The sequence below is a fragment of the Hyperoodon ampullatus genome, assembly GCF_949752795.1.
Source record: "Hyperoodon ampullatus genome assembly, chromosome: X".
Lineage (NCBI taxonomy): Eukaryota > Metazoa > Chordata > Mammalia > Artiodactyla > Ziphiidae > Hyperoodon > Hyperoodon ampullatus.
In genome coordinates, this window is record NC_136913.1 from 60,303,201 (window position 1) to 60,316,861 (window position 13,661).

The 13,661-nt window shown below is 41.1% G+C and overlaps 1 pseudogene across 1 annotated transcript; it reads left to right on the forward strand.

Annotated features, from left to right (window-relative positions):
* The first annotated feature begins 8,299 nt into the window (after positions 1 to 8,299).
* On the forward strand, positions 8,300 to 12,063 carry LOC307069696 (sprouty-related, EVH1 domain-containing protein 2-like; annotated as a pseudogene). The gene is made up of 2 exons: positions 8,300 to 9,487; positions 12,005 to 12,063. The product of its transcript is annotated as a sprouty-related, EVH1 domain-containing protein 2-like (transcript).
* The last annotated feature ends 1,598 nt before the right edge of the window (positions 12,064 to 13,661 follow it).

Below are 13,661 nucleotides of genomic sequence, written 5' to 3' on the forward strand. Positions count from 1 at the left end.
TAATAATGGATGGAATCTCACAAATATGACTGGTATCTCCATGTGACAAAGGAGACCATGGGGGAGAGAGCCAACCAGCCTCAGGGACTGGAGTAAAGTTTGTTAGCAGAAAGGGCCTGGATTTTAACAGAAAGTTCAAAAACACCCTGAGTGACTGCTACTCTAGTGCCCATGGGGTGCAGTTCTCATACAAAGCATAACTTTAGCCTAAATGGGAGAAAGGGCTGGGGCGGGGTTGGGGGACCCAAGGAAGGGAAAAACAGAAATATACAAGAGAGGAAGGAGAATAAAGGGCACAGAAAAGGTCTATGACTTAGAACTGGCCAATGTCAACTTGTATTCATTTCAGCTTCTCTACCACTGACTTTGTAGGGAGAAAAGACTGGGGAAGAGTCCCTCTCTTTGAGTATAAAGAGGCTCCTGGGCAGCACCAGCCCTGCTCTGTGAGCCTCTAAAGCAGTGATTCTCATCCAGGGGTGATTTTAACTGTCCACAATGTCTGGAGACATTTTTGACTGTCACCATGTGGTGGGGTGGGAGGGTGTGCTACTGACATCTAGTGGGTAGAGACCAGAGATACTAGTGAACATCTAACATGCATAGGACAGCTCCCCACAACAAAGAATTACCCAGCTGCAAGTATCAAATTTCAAGGCTGAGAAACCCTGCTCTAAAACAGGTCAGTGTCCAGAAAGAGCTACCCTCTTTGCCACAGCCTCATCCCCTTACCCCAAACCACAGACCTGCGTTTTCACTGCACCACAGTTTATACATGCACATTCCCATAATGAGCAGGCTACTAGATTCTCTAAGCCTTTGTATCCAAATCTATACAATGTGGGTAAAAGTATTTACCTCATAGGGTTATTGCAGGGATTAAATGAGGTAATTTAGCTCTTTAGGTTCAAACACTTATTGAGCACCGACACTATGTGCCGGGTGTTGAGGGTACAGACACACTCCTTGCTGTTAAGGATTTAAGTCTAGTGAGTTCTAAGGCCCAGAGTAGATTTTCAAACATAGGCTAATTTCCTTCACACTCAGCCCCTACCCATGTCCTTCTCTTTCATTATTAGACGGGAGCCGAATCCTCTATCTTGCCAGAGAACTAGAAGGAAGAGCAGAATTAATGCCTATTATGAAGAGGAGTTACATCACAAGTTTGTGCTATTTTGCTGATGCTTCTCACCATGAATTTTAAACACAGCATTGAAGCGAAAGTATTGTTCTTAATATCTAAAGAGGCTAGCATCTGCTCTGTTCTCAAAATTGACTATTACCCTTGAACGTGGTCAGGAAATAAAAAGCAAGCTCACCCTCTTTCTGACCCTGACCTGCGTGGCTCCTACATCCTGCTCTGGGAGGGCTTCAAGGAGCCAGGTAAGGTTATTGGAATATTAGAAAATTTAGGTGCTCTCCCAGCATTCCCATTTGTTCATGAAATGGAATGAGAGAAAGGGATGAAAGGGAGGACTCAAGCATCATATCCAGGTTTGGGGGTTGAGAAACTAAGTGATAGTGGTGCCATTTACTGAGATTGGAAAGTTTTGGGAAGCAAATTTGGAAGGGAAATCAGGAGTTCTACTTTGGACATTTTAGAAAATCTCTCTTCCTCTTGCCTCTAACCTCTCCTTCTCTCAGCCTGTACAAATGATCAAGTATCTTTTCTTAAAACAAATGAAGCTCTCCCCAAACCTTATAATCCCTCTAACTGCTACCCCTCTCCTTCCCTTTAGGTCTGAACTTCTTTAAAGGATCATCTATTTCTCACTATATCTACTTCCTTACCTCTGAGTCTCTTCTCAACCCCTGCAATCTGGTTTCTGACCTCACCATATTATTGGAACTACATTCACTAGGGTGACAAATAATGCCCTAATTGCAAATCTAATGGATACTTTTCAGTCCTAATCTCACTGGGCCTCTCTGTAGCCTTGGACATGGCTGATCACATCCTTTTCTTTGACGATCTCTCCTCCCTTGGCTTCCCTGGCATCACTCTCTCCTGCTTCTCTCCCTCCTCTGTGACTTTTCCTTCTCACATTCTTCCTGACTCTATCTGCTGCTTAAATGTATTTGCAGGGGTTCTGTTCAGCTCTTTCCTCACTTTACACTGTTTTCAAGAATGACCCTATCATTTGGATCCCATTTAGATGATTTTGGCTCTCACCTATAAACTGTCAACTCTCAATTTGTTATCTCCCAACTCTAATTCTCTTTGGAACTACAGACTCATATTCTGAGTTGCCTACTAGACAGGTCATCTAGATGCTCCTAGATGACAAACTCAACACATTCAGAATTCAGTTCTAAACAAGGCAATTTACAGAAGAAATTCAAGTTGCCAGAAACATATGAGAAGATGCCCAATCTCACCTAGTAATCAGGAAAATGCAAATTAAAGCAATAAATGCAATGTTTCTCACCAAGGCTGGCAAAAATTCACAAGAATGATAACATCCAATGTTGGCAAAGATTAGGGATAACAGGGACTCTCATACACCTCTGGTAGAAGTAAGACTTACTGTAACCTTTCAGGAAAGTAATCTGGCAATATCTATTAAAATATGAAATACATGTATATATATATATATCTCTTATATGCCAAAGAAATTGCCACACAGGTCCATAAGGTGCATGTATGAGTATGCTCATCACATTGTTGTTTGTGTTAACAGGAAGGTGGAGGTAATCTGCTTGTCCATCACTGGAGAAGCTGATAGGGAAAATATGGTAGTCATATACCTTGGAGTACTATACGGCAGTTAGAGGGAATGCCTTAGATGCTTTTTTTTTCTTTGTTTTTTATTTTATTGGAGTATAGTTGATTTACAATGTTGTATTAGTTTCAAGTGTATGGCAAAGTGATTCAGTTATACATATACATATATTCATTCTTTTTTAGATTCTTTTCTCATATAGGTTATCACAGAATATTGAGTACAGTTCCCTGTGCTATACAGTAGTTCCTTGCTGGTTATATATCTTCTATACAGTAGTGTGTTTGTGTTCATCCCAAGCATCTGATTGGAATGGCTTCTACAACAGTGTGCAGAGTGAAAAAAAAACATTGGAATGTCTAACACAATATGATTTATTTAAATTAAAATAATACACACATAAAATAACAAATTGCATTTTATAAGAATATATTCAAACAAAAGGATATACATTAAGGAATGGTTGCCTGAGGAGTGAAGAGGGGATGGAAGTGGAGAACGGGGCTAAAAGAAAACATACAAACAAGGGAGGAATCTTGCATGAGCCAATGATGACAATATGCTATCAACTGAGGAATATGATTCCCTCAGCCCACAGCACTGAGGACATCCCCGCAATTAATAACACACTCTCTTTCATCTTACAGTCTAAGATGGGAACATTTTTTGCCACTAACAATAATGCTGCAATAAATATTCTTTATATGTATATTTTTGTATTAGTGATTATGTCTGTAGCATACATTTCAATTGTGATATCTCCACATATAGAATAGTATGCAGCTATTAGAAAGGATGAATTACAAAGAAATCCATGCTAAGACACATCATAATTGAACTTCTGAAAATGAAAGACAGAAAAAATCCTGAAGTCAGCCAAAGAAAAACGATGCTCTACTTATAAGTGGACATCAATTTGAATGATAACAGACTCCTCACCTGAAACCATGCAGGCCAGAAGATAGCGGCACAAAATTTTTCAAGCACAGAAAGAGCAGAACTGTCAGATTAGGGCAGGAAACACATAAGATGAGCCTAGAACATCTTGTAGAGCCAGAAAGTAAGAAAGTGCTCAAAAGGAAAAATAACCACAATGATAGGGGTATGTCAAAGGGACACAGGAGCCAACTAAAAGAGCTCCCAATGGCCAAAGCTAGAACAATTTGAGCAACACAAAAAAGTAGTATTGGATTATAATCCAAAGTATAAAATAAATACCCATGAGTCTATACTGATATAATGATTGACTGATTGGATGGATAAATACATACATACAAACATACATTTATTCATACACACATACATACATATATGGGGGAAAAGAGACAAATCTCCCAATCAAAATTCTAAATAATTTATGTAGATAGTTTGCTCTCAAGGAGATAGAGCAAAACTCTACTCAAGTTTGGGTGCACACAGTGACTTCCAAGAGTACAATATGGGAAGGGGGATAGAAGAGTAAATTTACTATGGAGAAACCTGACAAACACCACCTCAGCCAGGTGCTCAAGGTGAATATCTAAAGTGATAAGTCATTTTGATATTATGTACCCTTGATATGATGCAATGAAAATGGTACTTCACCTCTGTGGTCTTCCTCCCCAAAACCCATAACTCCAGTTTTGTTATGCATCAGACAAATTCCAGCAGAGGATATTCTATAAAACAGCTGTCTAGTGATCCTCAAAACTATCAAGGTCATCAAAAGCAGTACAAATCTGAGAAACTGTCACAGCCAAGAGGAGCCTAAGAAGACATGATGACTAAATGTAATGTGGTATCCTGGATGGCTCTGAAACAGATAAAGGACATTAGGTTGAAACAAAGGAAATTTGGATGAAGTATAAACTTTAATAATAAGGTATCAATATTACTTCATTAATTGTAACAAATGTACCATACTAATGTACTAATATAAGATGTTAACAATAGGGGAAATTGAATGTGGGGTATACAGAAGCTCTCCGTACTATCTTCTCAATTTTTCTGTAAACCTAGAACTGTTCTAAAAAATAATTATTCAGAAAAATTCCTGTCAACCACAAATTCTATGTCTGGTAAAACTATCCCTGATACAAAGGAAAACTGAGAGAATTTGTTGCTAACAAACCTGCCCTTAAAGAACAGCTAAAGGAAGTTCTCTAAACAGAAAGGAAATGATAAAAGAAGGAGGCCTGGAACTTTAGAAAGGAAAGAACATCAGAATGGGCAAAAATAAGGGTATCACCCAGTACAGCCAAAAATAAATAAAATTAAAAAAAATAATAATAAGGGTATACTATCCTCTTAAGAAACCGTGTTTGATGGTTAAAGCTAAAATTATGACACCGTCTGATGTGGTGTCTCAGTATATGTAGAGGAAATACTTAAGACAATTATACATTTTTAAAGTGGATACGGTAAAGGGATCTAAATGAAAGTAAGGTCTCTCTACTGTACTTGAAGTAGTAGAATACCAATATCAATAGACTTTTATAAGTTACATATTTATATTATAATTCCTAGAGCAACAACTAAGAAAATATACAAAGCAGTGTGCCCCAAAATACTATAAATAAATCAAGATAGAATCCTTAAAAATGTTCAAGGAAGCACAGGAAAGCAAAAAAAGAGAAAGAAGAACAGGAAGCAGAGGAAACAAACAGAAAAGAAATAATAAAATGGCAGACTCAAGCCTTAACATATCAAAAATTACTATTATAGGTTGAATTGTATCCCATAAAAAGATATGTTGAAGTCCTAATACCCGTATCTGTGAATGTGGCCTTATTTGGAAATAGGGCTGTCTTAGTTCAGGCTTCTATAACAAAGTACTACAGAGTGGGTAGCTTATAAATAACAGAAATTTATTTCTCACAGTTCTAGTGGCTGGAAGTTTGAGATCAGGGTGCCAGCATGGTTGAATTCTGGGGAGAGCCCTCTTCCAGGTTGCAGACTGCTGACTTTTTGTATTCTCACATGGCAGAAAGGGCAAAGGGAGCTCTCTGGGGTCTCTTTTGAAAGGGCAGTAATTCTCATTCATGAGGACTCTACCCTCACAATTTATTCAACCCCAAGGCCCCCCACCTCCAAATACCATCACATTAGAAATCAGATTTCAACATATGAATTTTGGGGGAACAGGAAGATTCAGTCTATAGCAAGTGCCTTTGAAGATGTAGTCAAGTAAAGTTGAACTCATCAGGGTGGACCCTAATATAATATGACTTGTGTCCTTATAAGAAAAGGGTTTCGGGTTTCCCTGGTGGCGCAGTGGTTGAGAGTCTGCCTGCCGATGCAGGGGAACACGGGTTCGTGCCCCGGTCGGGGAAGATCCCACATGCCACTGAGCGGCTGGGCCCGTGAGCCATGGCCGCTGAGCCTGCGCGTCCGGAGCCTGTGCTCCGCAACGGGAGAGGCCACAACAGTGAGAGGCCACAACAGTGAGAGGCCCGCGTATGGCAAAAAAAAAAAAAAAAAAAAAAAAGAAAGAAAAGGGTTTCATTAGGTCCCATTTGTTTATTTTTGTTTTTATTTCTGTTTCTCTAGGAGGTGGGTCAAAAAGGATCTTGCTGTGATTTATGTCAGAGTGTTCGGCCTATGTTTTCCTCTAAGAGTTTTATAGTGTCTGGCCTTACATTTAGATCTCTAATACATTTTAAGTTTATTTTTGTGTATGGTGTTAGGGAGTGTTCTAATTTCATTCTTTTACATGTAGCTGTCCAGTTTTCCCAGCACCACTTATTGAAGAGGCTGTCTTTTCTCCATTGTATATTCTTGCCTCCTTTGTCAAAGATAAGGTGACCATATGTGTGTGGGTTTATCTCTGGGTTTTCTATCCTGTTCCATTGATCTATATTTCTGTTTTTGTGCCAGTACCATACTGTCTTGATTACTGTAGATTTGTAGTATAGTCAGAAGTCAGGGAGCCTGATTCCTCCAGCTCTATTTTTCTTTCTCAAGATTGCTTTGGCTATAAACAAGACAAAAAGACAACCCTCAGAATGGGAGAAAATATTTGCAAATGGAGCAACTGACAAAGGATTAATCTCTAAAATATACATGTAGCTCATGCAGCTCAATATCAAAAAAATAAACAACCCAATCCAAAAATGGGCAGAAGACTTAACAGACATTTCTCCAAAGAAGATATACAGATTGCCAACAAACACATGAAAGGATGCTCAATGTCACTAATCGTTAGAGAAATGCAAATCAAAACTACAACGAGGTATCACCTCACACCAGTCAGAATGGCCATCATCAAAAAATCTACAAACAATAAATGCTGGAGAGGGTTTGGAGAAAAGGAATGCCTCTTGCACTGTTGGTGGGAATGTAAATTGATACAACCACTATGGAGAACAGTATGGAGGTCACTTAAAAAACTAAAAATAGAACTACCATATGACACAGCAATCCCACTACTGGGCATAAACCCTGAGAAAACCATAATTCAAAAAGAGTCATGTACCAAAATGTTCATTGCAGCTCTATTTACTATAGCCAGGATATGGAAGCAACCTAAGTGTCCATCAACAGATGAATGGATAAAAAAGATGTGGCACATATATACAATGGAATATTACTCAGCCATAAAAAGAAACGAAATTGAGTTATTTGTCATGAGGTGGATGGACCTAAAGTCTGTCATACAGAGTGAAGTAAGTCAGAAAGAGAAAAACAAATACCGTATGCTAACATATATATATGGAATCAAGAAAAAAAAAGGTTTTCTGAAGAACCTAGGGGCAGGACAAGAATAAAGACGCAGACGTAGAGAATGAACTTAGGGGGAGGGGGAAGGGTAAGCTGGGATGAAGTGAGAGAGTGGCATGGACTTTAAAATACTACCAAATGTAAAATAGATAGCTAGTGGGAAGCAGCCACATAGCACAGGGAGATCAGCTCGGTGCTCTGTGACCACCTAGAGGGGTGGGATAGGGAGGGTGGGAGGGAGACACAAGAGGGAGGGGATATGGGGATATACATATACATATAGCTGACTCACTTTGTTATACAGCAGCAACTAACACAGCAATGTAAAGCAATCATACTCCAATAAAGATGTTAAAAAAAAAAAAAAGAAAAGTAAAGGGAAGCTCCTCCTCTTGACGATGGTAAGAATCCAATATGGAGTAAATCGGTGGAGTGGAGAGATGTAGCTCAGTGGGGTACCTTGCAGCGCCTCGCAGGTGCAGCTCCCCCAAAACCGTGATTGGTCTGGCCTGGGTGGGGGAGGGGGCAACCTGGGACTGAGCCCCCTCCGGCAGCTGGCCCTCTCCTTCTTCTCTCAGCACTCCCCGGCTCTCAGCGGCACATTTGTTTTTCCACCCAAATCGCTCCCTTCTCCGCTCTACCCGCTCCCAAGTCCCCAGAGCCCCTGCCGGCCTCCACCCCCTGGCCCCAGGGTGCTCAGTCCCAGCCCCCGCCACCTTGCCTATGCACCCCTGCCCAGGCACTTCAGTCGCCTTGCTCTAGCCACCCCACCCCCCAACCAAATCAGGCCATCTCCAAGATGTGAGTAAGGGAGAGGGGGAGCAGACAGGAAAATGAAGGCTGCCCACCGCCACAGGACAGGTATGTAGGTGAACAGGAAAATGACCAAAGAAACACATGCAGGTGAGGACAGCTATATTATGCACGTCAAGGCTGTGGTTATGACCTCAGATGACTCCAGCGGGGGGACGGTTTCCACAGGAAGGAAGGTGGGATCAGTAAGGTCATGCACCCGGATGACAAATCGGCTTTCTCATCCATGGTGAACGACAGAAAGACACACTGGTGGTATTGGAATGCTATTTAAGAAAGGAATTGGTCTACACCAAAGCCAACCCAACCTTTCATCATTGGAAGGTCAACAATAGTAAGTTTTGACTTACTGTCCGAAGCCTTGAGTGAGGAAAGCAATCGAAGACCTTATAGGAAGCTCAACATCATCTTCCACCATCCGTAGCGAAGCTGAGCTTTGCAATGACGTTTTTACAACAGCTACAGACAGTTCTATCAATAATTCGTCTCAGAAGAAGGAACAACTTATTCGGACAATCTCCTCCCTCACATCCTGTGAGCACCAGAGGATTTATACCCTGGGTCACCTCCACGACCCATACCCCACAGACCATTATCACCTGGAACAGCTGATGGCAAGGCCCTACTGCCAGGTGAGCTTCCTGGACGACTAGGAGATCGTGCACATCAACCCAGGGAGAAGACCTGGATGACGCACACTACGAGGACTACCGGCGCCGGCGAGGGACAAATACCTGAACCCCTTGGAAGACGCGGGCTCATACCTGCGCTTCGCCAAGGACAAGGTCCTTAAGCACGACTACAATTACCCCCATGAGGACTCCTCAGACTTTGGCATCAGCGTGGGGCCAGCGTGATCAAGACACATTCATTCCGGGGCAAGTCCCGGTGGTGGAAGGAGGACAGGGAGCGCTCCAAGTGGGCGGTGCGTGTACTGCCAGGACGCTTTCAACCATGAGGAAAACTGGAGGGGCCACTGTCAGGACGCGCCTGACTCCGTGAGAACTTTGCTTCAAGCGGTGAGCTGTATGTGGTGAGGATAGCATGCTCTATCCCTCTATGTCGGACCCGAGGGAGACTATACAGACCTGTGCCTGTGCGATACTAGCTACGAGTTTTGCCTCCGGTGGATGGCTCTTACTGACCTGTGTTTCTTGGCCCCTGTTCTTGCTGTTACCTACCCCTTCGGGCCTGCTACTGCTGCGGAGTGATGTGCAGGTGCTGTGGAGGGAAGCACAAAGCGGAGAGAGAGGGAGGTGGGGGAGGGGGGAGAGGGAGGGAGAGAGAATATGACCTCATTTTTATAAAAAATAATCATATTTGTGTGCATAAATACACACACATGAAGAAGGTGTGAAAGACTGCACAAATTGGTACCCTCAGCGTTACAAGGGGAGGGGAGGGGGATATGAAAGGGGAGATTTTTAACTTTATCTTCTTGCATTTTTTATTTCACTTGTTACAGTGAGAACATATTGTATTTGTAACTTAAAATAAATTTTCAATTAAATAAATTTTCGAGGGAAATTTTTTCCCTCAAACCTAATTTTGCTCTTGTTCTCTGCTTGGGTTAACTGGTACCATCATTCACTTCCAAGACAAGAGACCTGCAAGTAATTCTAGATCTTTCCTTTTCTGTAATCTTCCACTCTTCCACTTAATTAGTCACCAAATCCAGATTTTAGTTCATAAATATCCTTACCTTCCTCTAATTAATAAATCCTGTCTATTCTAGTTCCTAAATCTCTTTTAAAGTCCTTCCCCTCTTTACCATCCCTGCCAATAAGGCTTTTTTTAGTTCAGAACTTCATCATCTCTCGGTATTTCAATAGCCTTTAAAATAATCCCGTTTGACTCCTCCATCCACTCTCTCTCATATAACGCTCTCAGAATTATCTTTCTAAACAGTCATAGTGTACCACTGTTGGGAGACAAATGAATACATTTTTATTTTAATAGGCATACTTTTTATTTTAATATTCATAAGAAAATATATTAAACTAATGATTTCAAAGATATTATTGCCTAGATTTAAGAAATTAAAATGGTGAAAGTAGAATATGAATAAGTGAAGTTGGAAAACATTGGTCTATAAGGATAAAGTCCACACTCCATGAATCTTTATGATCTAGTCCCATCCTACCTTTCCAACTTTGCCATCATAAATGTACCATTTCAATTAGGGAAAACTTTCTGATGGCCCCCAAACATGCCATGTTCTTTCGTCCCTCTCTGCCCTTTCTCATGCTGTTCTCACTCATTCTCCTTAGTAACCTCTTCCTTTTCCTTCAATATTCACCTCAAATATTTCTTCTATGAGGATCTTTTTTTGGGGGATGTGAATGTTTATAGCAGCTTTATTCATAATTACTAGAAGGAACCAAGATGTTCCCCAGTAAGTGACTAAATAAACAAACTGTGGTACATCCAAATAATGGGATACTATTGAGGGATAAAAGGGAATGGACTATCAACCCATGCAAAAACATGGATGAATCATAAATATATATTTCTAGGTGAAAGAAGCCAGTCTGAAAAGACTACATACTGTATAATTCCATTTATATGATGTTCTAGAAGAGGCAAAACTATAGTGACAGTAAAAACATCACTGGTTTACAGGAATTTGGAGAAGAGGAGGAGGGTTGAATAGGTGAAGCACAGGGGAATATTTCTGGACAGTGAAACTATTCTCTATGATACTGTAATGGTGGATGCTTTACACGTTTTTCAAAAGCCATAGAACTTTATAGCACAAAGAGTAAAACTTAATATATGTAACTAAAATAAAAAAATCATTTAGGAGGTCAAGAGATACAAGGTCAGAATGCAGAATATGAAAAAAGAATCTGTTTTACAAATGTATGAAAGAACCTTCCTGAAGTGGGTGGGGGCAAAGGTGCAAACCTAAGTAACTTTGTAAATGAGTTGTGTCTAAGAATATAGGCAAAAGGGACTGTACATAAGCACTCTATTCTGGTTGATAAAGTTGTCTCCCCTGAGGGTACAGGCTAGCAATTCTGAAACCACTATACATGTAGACTGGAATTGAACAATTAAGTACCTGATGGCGGATTATAGGAGCCAGTTTTCTTACTGTTGGAGTGGGAGGGTACAGATAAGCAAAGGGAAGAAGCTAAAATGATCCACAGGGTAATAGATATGAATTGGAGACATTAGTATGAACTCATGTTTAGCTTAATACAGAGACATGTCTAAATATTTATATATATGTTGTTAAATTAATTAAATAAGGAGGCCATTAGACTGATGTGGCTCTAATGCCATGGTGGCCTATGTAAGCAGGCCAGAATCTAAGCCTATAAATGCCTCAAGGTTTCAAAATCACAGCGATAAGGACAACCAATCACACACAGCCAACTAGACTTTAAGTAATAACCAATCAATAATTTCCTTACTTTGCTTCTGCCTTTTCTCCACAGAAGTCTCTCCCCCCACCTCCTATAGTTAGAGCGACCCCAACCACCTCCAGTTTGGCGCTGCCCAATTCAAATTCGTTTTTACTCAAACTCCCCCAAATTTTAATATGCCTCAGCTTACCTTCCAACAGCTCTGGTATCCGTAGAGGGAAATGAAGGAGACCCTGATGGTCCTCAGGAGCAATGAGCAAACAGGTGAAGGCACCCACTGAGCTCCTTGAGCCGCCCCCCTCCCGCTGCCTCTGGAGGTGGTGGGCAAGCCACTACCCCTTCCCAGCTCCGCAGCCTTTGCATTATGAGCTTGCAGACTCCACCTGAGTTTCTTTTTTCCAGATTGGCTCCAGAAACCAACAGGAGTCGACTGGGTCTGGCCCCAAAACCAGACTGGCTGAGGATTTTTTTACTGACAGTGCTCCCCATAGCACCTCTATTCTAGTACTTGCACTTTATAATATGGCAATTATTTGTTCATATTTGTGTGTTCCCCACCAAATTATGAACTCTTCCTGGACAGGGACTAAATCTTACACAAATCCTTATCTCAAAGTCTCACCAAATACCTGGCCTAAGTAAGTACTCATAAAATTTAAGTTGAATGAAACAATTGAAGTCTGGAACCTGGAGCCAAGGAGAACATTCCCTAATTCCAAATCTGCTTTGCATGTTACTATAGCTTCCTGTCTTCTTTTAAATATCACCCTGGTCACCTAGAAAAGAACACAAAGGCCAGAGTCATAAAGGTTTCAGGGATAGGAACAGAAGAGATTAGAAGGGCTTGAGGTTGGGCCAAGCGGCACCAAGTTGACTATAATGTTGAGCCGTTTCAGTTTCTGTGGACCAAGCCTTCCTTCCTATCTTCCCTGTCTATCTGGTTTCTGACTATCTGGGGTGAGTTAAACTCACCAAGAATTTTGGCCCCAGCCTACCTCTGGGTAGCAAAAAGTGCCCTGGACAGGAGGTAACAGAATGGACATTGCTCTGCTGAGGTTTCATTTCCATGTTGACTTTGGAGGTCTCTGGACTGGTATTTCACTTCTAGATAAATCACAGTAGCTGTAAAAGTTGTTAGTGGTGGTGGAGGACAGAGAGACGGGCAAGAGAGGAGAGAGAGAACTAAGATTGACTATTATCATACAAACCTCACACAGAAAACATTTAAGCACTTTCACTTAAGGTCATCCCTAACAATAGCCCCACTTCCTGTAGGAATACTGACTGGGCAGGCAGAGAGGTCCCCGAAGTGACAGTCTTGGAGCGATCCCTCTATATGCCTGTTGTTCCCTTAATACTAAATATAAGCCTTATGGTTTACCATCTCTGTGTGGTCTTTGGTTATAGTACTTGACAAAGGAATTAAGTGCATAATTGGGTTGATGTTTCCAGCTTTCTAGGGGCTCCTTGTCTTGGGAAACCCCACAGATACAGTCCCCACAATCCAAGAATAGGCAATATGGCATTGACCTGCCATAAAACTGTTAATATAAAAGGGTTTTTATTGAAAATTAGTTTTTGCTTTTTTAGTTATTGTTTGGGGAGTAGGAAATGGTGCCAATAAAGAAGCAGTAGATAAAAAGGGAACCTAAGTCCCTTTACTAAGCTTTTCTTCCTTTAGCCACTTGATTCTGAAAGCCAGAGAAGATTAAGCAAATGCGTGGACAGGGGTTGGGGGGTGGGGAATGGCTCACTATAGAAAATGTGAATGTACATGGCAGACATAGGAACTACAAACCTGAGAGCTCACTAAGCATTAATATCCAATATTTTAGAAGATGCTTATCACTTTATTTTATTTTTAAAAATTTTTATTTTCTTAGCTTTTAAAATAAATTTATTTATTTATTTTTGGCTGCGTTGGGTCTTTGTTGCTGCGTGAGGGCTTTCTCTAGTTGTGGCCAGCGGGGGCTACTCTTCATTGTGGTGCATGGGCTTCTCATTGCGGTGGCTTCTCTTGTTGTGGAGCATGGGCTCTAGGCACGTGGGCTTCAGTAGT